This window comes from Bidens hawaiensis, unplaced genomic scaffold (genome assembly GCF_021521415.1).
Source record: "Bidens hawaiensis isolate Kalapana, Puna unplaced genomic scaffold, B.hawaiensis_p1.1 tig00006190_1, whole genome shotgun sequence".
NCBI lineage: Eukaryota > Viridiplantae > Streptophyta > Magnoliopsida > Asterales > Asteraceae > Bidens > Bidens hawaiensis.
The window spans coordinates 921,407-932,643 of record NW_027491410.1 but is presented as its reverse complement, the minus strand read 5'-3'; the positions used below and the strand labels follow the sequence as shown (position 1 = coordinate 932,643).

The 11,237-nt window shown below is 43.5% G+C and overlaps 1 pseudogene; it reads right to left on the bottom strand.

Moving 5' to 3' along the window:
• Positions 1–10,087: 10,087 nt before the first annotated feature.
• Positions 10,088–10,882, bottom strand: LOC143631649 (BURP domain-containing protein 3 pseudogene; annotated as a pseudogene).
• Between the last annotated feature and the right edge of the window lie 355 nt (positions 10,883–11,237).

Genomic DNA, 11,237 nt, shown 5'->3' with positions numbered 1-11,237 from the left:
TGAACGACACAATGGCCCTGTACCTCGCACAAGCAAAATCCCTTATGCGCGATTTCAACGACTGCAAAGTCATACACGTCAAGCGAAGTTAAAACAAATCTGCGGATGCGTTAAGCAAGCTTGCATCATTAGCCTTCACCCACTTAGGAAAGGACATCCGCATTGAACTCCTCGAGACACCTTCGGTCCCGCACAAGGAAATTTGTGTCATCCAAACCGGCACAGAAACGTGGATGACACCAATAATAAAATACCTTGCGACAGGTACACTACCAGAGTCAAAAACACAGGCAAGAAAACTACGCTGTAAAGCACTGAATTATCAACTCATCTATGACATCCTTTACAGACGTAACTTTCTTGGCCCACTCTTAAGATGCGTGGACAACCAAGATGCTGACTACCTCCTAAGGGAAGTACACGAAGGCATCTGTGGAGTACACGCAGGTCCCCGCGCTGTTGTAGCTAAGCTAAACAACGCGGGATACTTTTGGCCGGGGATGCATACGGATGCGCTGGCATACATCAGAAAAAGCAGGTCTTGCTAGCTCTACGCACCCAACACGCACCGCCCGAAGAATGAACTTGTTCCAGTCACCTCTTCATGGCCATTTCAGAAGTGGGCCATCGATGTGACAGGCCCATTTCCTACAGCAGCAGGAAATATTCAGTTCATAGTGGTAGCCATCGACTACTTCACCAAGTGGATAGAAGCAAAACTCTTAGCCCAAACAACCGCGAAACATATCAAAAAATTTATTTGGGAATTTATTATTTGTCGTTTTGGACTTCCACAGAATTTGGTGAGCGATAACGGCACCAACTTTGCTGACAAGAAGCTACAACAGTGGCTGAAAGAACTTCAAATCACCCACACCTTTACCTCAGTGGCACACCCGCAAGGTAATGGTGAGGTGGAAAGAGCAAATAAGAGCATCGTTGAAGGCATAAAGAAAAGACTCTTGGAACACAGATCCGGCTGGGTGGACGAGCTTCCGCACGTCCTTTGGGCAAACAGAACGCTGAAGAAGGCCAGTACGGGAGAAACCCCGTTCAGTCTCACTTATGGCACTGAAGCCATGGTCCCGGTCGAAATTGGTTTACCCTCACCAAGGGTCTTGATTCAGCCAGAAGACAATGATGCGGAAAGACGGCTAGATCTTATGCTAACCGAGGAACGCAGAGACTTAGCCGCAGTGCGTGAAGAGAACTACAAGCGACAAATGCAAAAGTACTACAACACGCGGGTAAAACTCTGCAACTTCAATGTAGGAGACTACATACTGCGTAACAACGAGGCTTCGAACCAAGAACGCCCAGGAAAGCTGGCCCCGGTCTGGGAAGGGCCATACCTTATCAAAGAAGTTCTGGGAAAGGGCACGTACCGGCTCGAAAGGCTCGATGGCACTCCCATCCCAAGAACATGGAATGGAGCTCAATTACGCAAATGTTATATGTAGATCAATTCCAAACTTGTAAAGAAAAGGCCTAGAGCCACTTCTAATGGAAATGATTCTCCTTTCACAATGTGTTAATAGCCTTACCTTTATACTTATGAACTTCCCACACTGATGTGCCGGTATTCACCGCATAAATAGGGGAAGAAGTAAGTCGTTACGTGTGGAAGGCGGCAAAACCCGCATAAACACACGGTAAAAATTTCAAGTTTTAAGGAAAACCTACACGCAGGTCAGATGTAAGTAAAGTTTAGCCATCCTTGTAAGTGCAAGTGACGGTCTTACCCGCACAATCACGAACAAGGAGGCAAAACTTCATCCTATCATCTACCACGTCCAAAGGTTAACTTATTCTGAACACTTAGAAAATTTCAAAGGAAAAGATGAGGAAAACTTCCACGCAGGTCAGATATAAGTAAAGTTAAGCCATCCTACTAAGTGTAAGTGACGGTCATACCCGCACAATCATGAAAGAGGAAGCGAAACAAACTTATAATTTGCCACGTTAAAAAGTTAACTTATCTAAGTACTAAAGAAATTGCTAAGTTAGATCAAAACATGCGTAAAATAAACAAGGCAAAGAACTAACACAATCTTTATTCCATCAAATTCAAATATTACAAAGATTGCTATACAAAAGCAAAAATCTACGCTAATGGTGGAAAGGGATCTTCAGAATCAAACTTCAGGACCACTTCCACTTGGACCCGCTCCATCAGTAGAGCGTGGTGGTTCAAGGAAAGCTTTAAGGATAGCTAGCCCATCATCATCAGCAGCGACTTCGTTCACCTTCTCCACCACCGGATGCGGGAAGGCGGCATACTGGTTCACTGCTTGGTCATAAACAGCTTCAGTATCCACATCATACAAAGGGAAGTTGGAAGGCGGGATGCCTTTCTCAACAAACCCTAGACCAAGCAGGAAGCCGGCCTTTTCCCCATCCTCATTAGAAGCGTTGAGGGCTGTGCTCATAGCATCGTCATAAGACGTCTCTGAGAAGACCCGATGCACAACCTACAAAAAAGAAAAAATACAAGTATCAAAACCTTTTCTATTTACAAAGAAAAGCGTAAAGACATGAAAAGCTTACCTGAGACAACGCTTCTAGAAGAAGCCATTCCTTGGCAACCAGAGCTTCTTGGAGGGCGGCTTGAGCTTGGGTACAGGCGCGTTCGGCTTCACTTTTATTGAGGTTGGCAAGCAACACTTCCTTTGCAGCAGCCTCTTCGACGCCCTTTAGCTTCCGCTCAGTGTGGTCAAGCACGCCCCTCTGGTCCAGGATCTCTTGGAGCTTCTTCGCGTCCTCCATCGCCAAGGCATCATGAGCCTGTTGGAGCGCCTCTAATTTAGCTTTAAGTTCCTCATTCTCGAGGCGTAGAGGCTCAGCAACAGCTTCAGCTTTGGTGGCCCTTTCAGTTGCGTTCCTAGCAGTTTCCTTAGCCAGCCGAAGCTGTTCGTTAACAGCTTGGGCAGCCTTGGAACGGGCCTCGAGACGGGCCTGAACCTCAACTTCAATGGCCTTGAACGCCTTATCCTTCTCGGCAGCCGTGGCGGAGAGCCTCCTATTCTCCTCCCGGACAGCCCGCGCCTGAGCCACTTCTTGAATCCGAGCTGCTTTTAACTTGTCGTTTTCACGACAAAGCAGCTCGACGCGCGGCTGCATCCGGGCCAGGAGAACCCAAAGCTCATTGGTTAGCCTACCCTCCTGGTAGCTAGCCATGGCTTCCCCCAACGCACCACTGGGAGCTGCGTGACGAGCCCAATCCACGCACTCCACAGGGGTGCGAAGGGTTGTTCCCCGGCGGATGTTCCATCGTGGAACATACACTTCATTGGAATCCGACACTGCAAAAAACAAAAAGCAGTTAGGAAAAGATGATATATAAAATATATATATATATATATATATATATATATATATATAATAATAGGCCAAGAGAACCCTACGCACCTGTAGGGTCAATAACAGGCCGATAGCCGCCAAACCCGTCACCTGAACCCAAGGGAAATCCGTCCAAGAGGTCAGGTAGACGGGAAGGAGGCAGAGGTTGGCGAGAAGCCCCATGCATACCCGAAGGATCGGCAGTCGATGCCGATGACGGAGGAGGCATGGTGAAGTCCGCCGCAGTCGCCGCTGCGGAGTCCGCAGCAAAAGTAACCGCCGGCTCAGTGAAAGATGCGGTAAAAATGGCACTGACAGCCGGCGGTGATGTCGTCACAGCTGGAACAGTTGGCTCAATGGAATGAGCAACTGAACCAGCAGGCGCAGGCGCAGCCGCCTGGGTCGTCGCCTCAGGTAGGCTGACCAAGCCTACCGTCATGGGCGGAGGGGTACTCCTCTGCGCTCCACCCTGGAATGCGTCAACATCCACGCCTGCACAAAAGATAAAGTGTTAATGATGGAAATCTATGAAGTTAAAGATAAAGGAAGTTTGTACTTACGGGTTTTCTTGAGCCTAAAAGTGCGGACAGGCGGGGACGAACCCGATGGAGCCGGCCTCTTTGCGCCGCTCACCGTCGTCATCCGGGGCTCTCCGGAGGTGACAGTCGCAGCCTCCGGAACGGTGGTCTTATCACCACCGGGGTTCCCCGCCACCTCCTCGCTCTCGGCCTCTGAGTCAGACTGAGGCACCGGATCGGCAGTGGATGCCACCTTCTCCTTTCCCTTCCCGCCGGCAGCCTTCTTCTTCCGCACCAACGGAGGACCATCTTCGGATTCCTCATCAGAACATAAGATTAGAGGAATTCCAGCAGAGGTTTCAACATTGAGGGGTCGAGGGTCGAATAGCGCCTTACCTGGCCGCCTGGCGCTAAGGATCTCGTGGCCTAGCGGGTAGACCTCCACGAACCGATCCGCCGTTTGTTCTAGGATGGGCAACTCATTCTCGTCTAGAGCGCGAGTACCCATCCGAGCGGGACTGTCAGCCTCCCGCGGATACAAGAGCGACTGCAAGTCGTTCCCCTCTGAAATAAACAGGAAAGAAGTTAGAAGAGATTCTAAATCAACAAAAAGAAACAGAGCATACCGTAAGGAACAGAGTTCGAACCGTATTCAAGGACGATTGGGATCTTTTGCGCATCCGCATCCTTCCACACCCGGCTCATCCCGAGCATCACCATCCCGGACTCCGCAAACCGGTAAACCGGAGATTGGATTCGGGATATCTTCGAGAACCATTCCGCCTCCTGGTAGTTGGAGGCGTGAAGGCTGGGAAGTGCTTGCCCGTTCTTGAATTTCATGGCAAGGGGGATGGCGCGAGCGGAGATGAAGAAGAACTCCCGCTTCCATGAGCGAAGACTGCGCTCGGTTGCGCTAATCTTCAAACCCTTAATCCGGGTTATCAGCGTATACCACCCCTGGATGCACCTCCCCCTTGTAGAAGGTCATCAGGCGGTCAACAAAGGGCTCTATGCCCAGAATCCGGCACACCCACTCGAAGTGGCGAATCTTCGCGATCGCCATCGGGTGCACCTCGGTCAGGTGCACACCGTGCCTCTCCAGGACACGGTACACAAACTTTGTCAATGGGAACCTAAGATTCCCATAAACAAAGAATGCAGCATATACCCCGATCTTGCCTCTGGGGGCATCATACACCGTCTGATGGGGTTCAGGAAACTCAGGCTCGAGAGACTCGAGCATGAACTTCCTGACGATGTACTGATACAGATCGACAGGCAGAGCACACTGGCACTCGCCAGCAGTACTCTTGTCATCGGCTGTAGATTCGAGATCACGAGAAGACATGTTGCAGATGAAAGAAGAAAACGATTTCAAGAGAATGCTCGACTGAAAGGTGAGTATTCGCCGGAAATCGTTTTGAAGATGAGAAGAGTGAAAGTGTGGATTATAAAGAACCCTCTCCCCCTTTATATACTAATCGCAATTAATGCGATGAATTTAATGCGGAAGAGAGAGAAATCGAAGGTGCAATGAAACTATGACACGTGGCAAAAAGCAAGCTGGCAACAGCTGTTGAAAGGACGCGTACCATTAATTTCGCGGCCACGCGCCCGAAAAATCGCGCCCACGCGCCTGAAAAAGCGTCTGGAATGACCAGGTACTGTCACGTCACCATAACTTCCTGCACGTCCTGACACAGTCAGAAGAAACCGTCGCACGACGTTTCAGAGGTTTGGACTGTTCTTATCCTTTCACCAACTCTTCGAATTTCAAAATTCAAAAAGATTCAAAAGTAAGCGGGAAAATACCCCTTACCTTGGCAACCAAGTAACCATAAGACGGGTGCGGGTACAGTGTCAAGGCAAAACCCTTCACATACTTAGCACCCGCAGGGAATTGACGCCAGGAATACCTTGGAAGTAAAGTAACCGTAAGACGAGTGCGGGTACAGTGTCAAGGCAAAACCCTTCACATACTTAGCACTCTGCAGGGAATTCAAACCAAGAAGGATCTTCTGGGCCATGCTTGCGGAAACGGGAATAACATCCCCGCGTGACGGGAACGTCGAGAACTATATTGTTTGAAACTCCAAGACGGAATTGGTGGTTTTAGCATAATTGATCAATATGTTGAAAACTACCAAAACCCCATGGAGAATCCACACAAGTGGGACTCAACGCTCCTGACTTGCGAGGAGGTTACAAACCTACCCGCTTCATACCCAAAGATCAAGCAGAAAAGTCGGGAATTTCTACGTGACATCAGGAAAACCGCGGGAAGAATCCCCACGGAAAACCTAAAAACTAAAAACCCTTTTCAAAACCTCTTGCTAGTCCAAAAGTTCACCTCACTTATTAATAATTCATGAGAAGAACATTGGACTGGGGGGACTTGAAGAGGTAGGTCCCAGCAGAGCCCAGTTGGACCCGCAAGACTCACCTTGAACATGGACGTCTGCGCAACGACCAACTGCTCCCGCAGGACCCACCATGCTCAGAGAAAACCTTACGCGCAGTACGCCAGCTGTACCCGCAGGGAAAGCCTCCCAATGGTGAAGTACCCCGCCTGTTCCCGCAGTTGCGGATACAAGCCATCAGGGAAGGCTACCCGCACTAACAGCAAGGCTACACGCACAAGGCACTAGCTACTTCAGTAGTCACATGAAGGAATGAGCAAGGCGGGAATACTCCCGCCTAAATGAGCCAGTCCATATGCTTCTGGAAGATCTTTTGTACTATACCTACTAAGGTATGGGCAGAACAGACGATCTGACCAGAACAGCCCATGAACCAATCACAGGGTGACAGCTCACCGACAACAGTACGAGGAGGAGCACCCTCTAGTACTGTTTGTCATTATTAGCCGCTGCCTACTCACCAACCCTTACTATGGGACGTGCGCAGCCTACAGTTGGTGGAACAGTGCATAGCCGGCAGTAAAGGAACAGTGTACAGCCGACCTTGTTACTGTCGGCCGTAGTCTATCCACCAACCAGCATGGCCTGTGCGTAGTCCACTGTTGGTAGAACAGGAATACTATTCAGCCGGCTGTACCTTCTAGGAAATCTACCTTCGGCTATAAATACTCCAACACCTTGGAATGGTAAGGACATCATCGGATATCTCATTATCTTATCTAGCAATCTCTTAATATACACTTATATTCAGAGCAATCTAGTCTGATTCTCACGCCGGAGGGTGGTCACAAGGAGGAACCCCCCCCCTTCTCAGTGACGAGCTTACGGTGTCTGTTTTGCAGGTCACCTGAAGAACAACCTTCTCTGCTGGACCTCATACTCGTGGGAAACATTACTTAACCCCCAGATTATCCGTAATCTGCCCCCGGGTCACTTAGTGTTTCTTCAGTTATGTACACATTATGTCATTTTAAGTTAATAACCAAAATTGAACTTTGGCTATAGTTTATAAAACATGAAATATATGAAAATCTGAATGGTTAGATTAAGTTAACCAATTGTATACAAAGTAACCGATAACGAACTTTTCAGTTAATTAGGTTTTTGGTTAATTTTGGTTATTAGTTGGTTTTCGATTTGCTTTCATATATTGTTCACCCCTGGTTTTAATATTTGCATGGTTTTCATTTCATAATTTTTTTCAATTTTTAATTGTAAAAACTACGATATATACAATAATAAGAGGATTTCAGGTTACTAGATGTTGATGTTGGGATTGATATGGGTACGCCTATCGCTTCTTGCGGGCTGCTTAAACCCGACACATGGTGAAGTAAGACTGAGCCAAAAGTTGAGAATCAGGAGATACTCGCAACACTTTGTTGACTTGTTGACTGATGACAAACACCCGTTGACTATCTTTCTCAGTTACATCCGAATCAAGTGGGTATGAGTAAATAATAAGTGGTTCGAGATAAATTTTGTAAATTCGGGCTTCCACGCAATAGCCATCTGACCCTGATCGATAACTTATCCTGTTGACAAAAATCTAATGTAATTTTCACGTCCATTTCCATGTCTAGACCACATATATTGTAATTGGATGATTTGACGAATCATTTGGAAATTCAAGGTATTGATGCACTTATCGACGCGCTTAATGAGTATACGAGTGGTGATGTTCTTGTTTGTCATGACTCTATATGGATATCACATGTTTTATGACGATGTGGAAAGGAATTCTGAGTTTGATTGAGTTTGAACGTTGATTAAGTTGTTGATTGAATTTGAGGAATGAATTTGTATTGAGGTTCAGTTAACATGATATAAAAGGATTAGGCTATTCTCATTCATAAATCAACCAAACTCAACTTTTTATTAAAAAAATGATTTTTCTTTCTTTCACCTGCACAACTCAACCAAACTCAAATTTTCACTACCACTCACAACCAAAACCAACCAAAAAATAATAGAGACTCAAAATAACTTTTAAATTTAAAAAAATAAAAAATAATTCCATTTAGTAAATATAATGTTTTTGGTTATGACATTTTAATTAATTATGTTTTAGTTTTGATTTTTTGAATTCAATTATGTTTTAGTTTCGATATTTTAATTTGATTATGGTATTTTAATCTAATTATATTGTAAATTTAATATCTATGAGTAATGGTATAGAAGTAGTTTCATAGTGGCAAATAAAATATAAAAATACATGAAGAATCTCTTTTGAGAATTTACATGTTGCAAACAAATTTAAAATAAAAAGATGGAAAAGGTTTTTTTATATCCCCACACAACCGACCTACTTATGTTCGCCACACCGAACAAGTTGGCTTCTAATATAGAGTTTTCATTTTCTTTTAGAACTTTACCCCCGACCGATCTTGGGCCGGGTCAATGAATGTAAAAGCCTAAATCAAAACAAGATTTCGGAGCATTCTCATAACAATTGTTAAGAAAAAAATTGATTACTACAAGTTTTGAACTCGTAACCTATACTTTAGTAACAACCAAGTCTACCACCACACCAATACATAAATTTGAGTTTACTATACTCATTATAATATATCCACATATACTGTTTTTTTTTTGGGATTTGGAGGCCCTAACTAAGTGTGGGTCTAAAGCTCTAACTTGTTTTCGCTGTCCCACGAGCCACCCCTGGACCGACCGACTGAAATAGCACCGATGGGAGTGGTCTTAAAAGAAATAATTACAAAAATAAATAAAAAATTATCGTTTTACTCCTAGCTTAACGAACAAAATAGACGCGATTAGCGAAAAGCACGTTCTTGAAATGCCAAGTGTTCAGTTGCAAAAAATAAAAAAAAAACGTACTGAAGTTGCGTAGTTGGCCAAACCTTAGGTATGATAATGGAACTTAACTCCAAGTTAAAAAAATGAGAAATTAATAAAAAAAATACAAAATGACCGATTTACTCCCAACTTAATCGACAAAATAGACGGGGTTAGAAAAGTACTAAAATGACATGTTTTTGAAACGTAAAGTATTTAGTTGCAATGAATTCAAAAATGGTACTAAAGTTGCTTAATTAAGCAAACCACGTGTATGAAAATGGCACTTTACTCGTTAATCTATAGCCAATTAGTTCCATTTATTCAGTTAGTTGGCCGACTTTCGGTTCGGTTAATTTCGGTTTATAACCAAAACTAGACATAGGCCACAATTTTGTTTAAAATGAAAAATACATGAAATTGAGCCATAAATACATAAATGGAGGTATAAATACCTAAACTGTGAGTATAATATATGAACTATATGAAAGTATGAATGATTTGATTCGGTTAACCGAGGGTAATAAATTAATAATCAATTTTTTAGTTAATTCGGTTCTTGGTTAATTTTGGTTATTTGTTGGTTTTTAGTTCGATTTTGGTTATTGCTCGTCTGTAGTTTTAATATTTGCCCGGTTTTCATTTCATCATTTTTTTTTCAATTTTTTATTATAAAAACTACAAATATACAATAAAGAGAGGATTTCATGTCACACCTGGTATATAGGACTAGGCATGTGGCCAATAATATATGTTTTGTAAACATATCAGAGTTACGAGCTGTTTTAGCGAAAGACATGTAAATCCATACGCCTTTTGGTTTTCTATTAAGTGTGAAAATTAAAAAAAAAACAAATAACTCCTATTATTTTTTACCTAGATGAGCTTGAAAGCTGCAGCAAATTAATATTAAACATATAAAATTACAAACACTGACAACGTATCAAACATAAGCAAAGTTGCAATAAGTTGCATCAACGCTCAACCTAAGCAGTCCCGAAGCACACACAATCACGCACTAATAAATGGAACCCAAAGAACATGATCTTCAGGTAGGAAATGACAAACTGGATCAATTCCTGGAGTCGCTTTAAGCAATTCAAAAGCCAAATGTTTCGAGTTCCATTTCGAGGTATCCGCATGGCAAACAGCCACGGATTTCACCTTGGTTCCATCCTCACCCTCCAAAGAAACTGCATATGATCGAATATCATCACTTATGTGACAAAAAAAGGCAGCGTAGGCGTAGTTTTGCGTATGGCAAACCACAACTTTATTTGCCGTGAGCTTTTTAACCAACCCAACTTTGTACTTTTGTGACGGGGTGCTTTCTTTATTATTCACCTCGGTTGAAAGCGCTGTCACCATTTTACCCAACCTTGTAGTAATGAAATCGATCATGGATTCTAACGAAGTTGCACAAAATATTTCCTCACCTTCAAATGTTTTCTGCTCACGTAAACTAAGTGCTTGCTTTATGATTTCAGCTTCCATTGAGTCGAGTTTAACCGAAAACCTATTGTAGATTTCGAGAAGTTCTTTTGAGGAAAATGGTATCGAATCAGAGATGTTTTTGGGTAGCAGTGCAGTTTTTTGGTCATTTTTCATGAAATGCAACCTCATTTCTTCGCCTTGATGCAAGCTGTTTTCCGAGAATAGTAACTTTAGGATCGGGTTACTTTTTGGATCATTCCTGGATCCACGATTCCGCCAATAATAATCTTGTAGGGGTTGATGTTTTAACTCGTACTTAGATGCGACATACAGGCAAGGTTGTTTGGGTTGATCTTGTAGCTTGATATACATAGATGTAGTGTCTATGGAAACTTTTGCCTTTCCATCATCCCATGCTGAAATTTAACAAAATCATATATGAAAAGTTGAAAAAAGTTACAAAATTTAAGATATAACAAAACAAAAGATCAACCTTTAGTGTATGATAAAAGATCATCAATTGCTTTTGGCATAGGACTATTAGGTAACACAGACTTCCAGTACACTTCAGGATTCAATGCATGACTACCCACAAGTGCTACCTGATAACCAAATCATAAATTAATAAAACAAATTGACCTAAACTTCCAAACAATAATATTTTCATCTTCTACAGAAATTCTTTTTGTAACACAGTATACAAAAACTTTTTATGCCTTGAAGATGC